The following is a 2,823-nucleotide window of genomic DNA, read 5'->3' as shown; positions in this document are numbered from 1 at the left end:
CCTCCCGCGCTCTGCTGGCTGGGGCTGCGCGGCTCGGAGCGGCCGAGGGGCGGGCGAGGCAGGGCAGAAATGCGCCTGGACAGAGTGAGAGAGAGAGAGAGAGTGTGTGTGTGTAATGCGCCTTGATAAACTGAGCGTGCACGTGCGTGCCTATGTGTGTGTGAAATGTGCCTTCATAAACTGAGCGCGCGCGCGCGCGCGTGTGTGTGTGTGTGTGTGTGTGTGTGTGTGTGGTGGGGGGAAGCTTGTGTCACCACATGCTGTGACAGGCGGGAGGGTTTGGTCAGTGGGTCCTGCCTGGAGCCAGGGGCTGAGCTAGGTGACCTTGTGAGGTCCCTACCAGCCCTGCTGTGCTGTGATCTGTGTCTACCAGTGGCCCCTGCTGTCAGTCATAGAAAATAAGGGGAGGCAAGAACCTCTAGTCCAACTCCCTGCTCAAAGCAGGACCATCCCCAGCTAGACTATCCCGGCCAGGGCTTTGAGGAGCCAGGCCTTAAAATCCTCCAAGGACAGAGATTCCACCACCTGTCTAGGCAAATATCAAAGAATAACCTTAGAGCAAACAGTGTCAGCTAAGTAGTTGTTTCATTTGCTTCTACATTACAGCAAGGTATATATCTAGATACGTTTCAAGTAGTTTACTCACTTCAGCATCCTCAGCATCCTGAGAGAAGGGGAGTTACAGATGTTCCAGTGCTTCACCACTTTCCTAAGGGGCATTTATACACATACGTTGTTTCCAGCGATGCACCAGAAATGTGCCGATTCAGAGCACGCTCCATTAATCGAGTCTCTTCCGCACACAAGCTGAGGCAAGGTGTACTGCACCGCATGCAGTTGTATAAGCAGTGAAATGTCATTGGCGGGCAGAAAATGGCAGCAGTGCACTTTTGAACTAAAGCACCTCTGAACTGCTTTAATTCAAAAGCGTGCTACCTCCATTTTCTCACTGCTGATGCACATTTTGTCTCTTATACAACTTTATGCATCACAGCACTGGATGCTATTCAAAGCACCCAGTGCTAAAAATACCCCTAGTTAGTGAGCAAGTTGTTCCTAATATCCAACCTAAATCGCCCTTGCTGCAACTTGAGACCATTACTCCTTGTTCTATCATCTGCCACCACTGAGAATGGTCTGTCTCCCGATAAGGATGACAACTGCTGGCCTGCGCTTGCCACCCGTTGCAGATTCCAGGCTCTCCCTGGATAGACCCCACTCAGAAAATGCCCAGCTTACAGCTTTGCCTCCCTTTTTTCTTTGGCTAGGGCGGGGTGCTCAAGCCTCTGCTCCTGGGCCTCATCGAGCCCCTGGTGCTAGGTCATCCAGCCTGCAGGATTCCCCACAGGTCCAAAAATTTGTCGGTAGGGGGGCTGTTGATCTGCAATCGCAGTGGTGTGAGCAGCACTTAAACAGTTTGCTCGTGGCTGTAATGCTGCCAGTCTGAATTCTAATCCCTTTTGTTTCTCTTGAACAGAAATGTGGGGAAGGATAGATGGAGAAGTGGACTGCTTTGGCCTCTAGAGAAAGAAAGACTGGGCTTTGATGTATAAGGTGACGGTAGCAGCAGCACCAGCTTTAAAATAAAAAGGGCTGGAGAAAAGAGAAAGGAAGAAGGTAATTGATAAAAATATCCAGCATGCAGGGTCATGCTTGGGCATGCAGGGTGGTGTGGGGCCCTATTCTGGTGTGCAGGGGTGATGTTGGCTTGATCCCAGCATGCAGACTAGCCCTGCCCCACTCATCTGTCCATGGGGCCAAAAGATGGAGCACCATTGTGCTAGAGCCATGCTGTTATTGCAGAAACCTCAAGAAGGGCCCTGGCAGAGTACAGTGATTTTAATGTTATAAAGTCATAGAGAAGCAGGGCTGGAAGGGTCTTCCAGAGGTCATCTAGTCCAGCCCCCTGCCTGTCCTTATCCAAACCATCCTATCCAAACCATCATCTAAACTCTACAGAAGACAACCGTTAACCCTGACACCCCACAGACCTAACACTCTAACCTGCCACAGGTAAAGCAGGGGAAACACAGCACACAAAATTTTGTTAATATATGCTCAAGAGGTCCTGGGTAGAGGGTCAGACCCCCTTTCTACAGAGGAAGGCAAAAACACCCACAGCCCTTACCAATCTGACCATGGTGTAAAATTCCTTCCTGGCCCCAAACATGATTGCTCTGACCCTGAGCAGAGGAACAAGACCCTCTAGACAGGAACCTCTGGCTTGGGTCTCGGTCAAAGTCCCCAGCCTTGGCTGTAGCCAACACCCAATGCCTCTGGGATAGCTTAATTACACCTTGACATAAGTTGGATGGATGCATGTTGGTTTCCCTTGTGAATCCTAATAGCACACTTCACAGTATTATACATTGCATGGCACCCTTAAAAGGATCCCAAGTCACATGCCCTCCCACAGCACCCTGGTTGAGAATCACTCACATAGACTCAGGGACCCCCTCAGAAAAGGCGAGCTCTTTGCTTTTACTCATTTCTCAACTGCAGAAAAGTACTACAGTGGTGGCTTAAAGTCACAGAACCCATTCATGCCACTTCTGCTGTGGAACCACTACCATCTCCTAAAGACTGACATGGAACCAGGCAACAGGCAACAGGGCCCAACAATGCCACACACCCCAACCTGGTCTGGCAATAGCAGTGCAGTGCCTCCCAGCCAGCCCCTCCATTACTCCCAATCTCTTTGAAGAACCCCTGGTGCCATACTGCACAAGTCCAGGGTTCTACAAAACAGTTTGAAAACCATTATAATAGAGCAATTCTTCTGTTGTAGAGAACACAGAAAGACCACAACAGGCCAGAGTGTTT

The 2,823-nt window shown here is 50.2% G+C and overlaps 1 protein-coding gene across 2 annotated transcripts in view; it reads right to left on the bottom strand.

The window, feature by feature from the left end:
- The window catches only part of GPR45 (G protein-coupled receptor 45), a 38,209-nt gene extending 37,430 nt beyond the window's left edge, over positions 1–779 (bottom strand). The window contains exon 1 of one of the 2 annotated variants that reach the window (XR_002099916.1): positions 647–772. The gene's annotated coding sequence lies outside the window, so the exon portion shown is untranslated. Of the gene's footprint in view, positions 1–646 lie in introns of both variants that reach the window. The other variant, XM_019529573.1, reaches the window with a different exon arrangement.
- Positions 780–2,823: the final 2,044 nt, after the last annotated feature.

This window comes from Crocodylus porosus, unplaced genomic scaffold (assembly GCF_001723895.1).
Source record: "Crocodylus porosus isolate Cpor-Errol unplaced genomic scaffold, CroPor_comp1, whole genome shotgun sequence".
Taxonomy (NCBI): Eukaryota; Metazoa; Chordata; order Crocodylia; family Crocodylidae; genus Crocodylus; species Crocodylus porosus.
The sequence above is the reverse complement of the archived record's forward strand: the minus strand, read 5'-3'. Positions and strand labels throughout refer to the sequence as shown.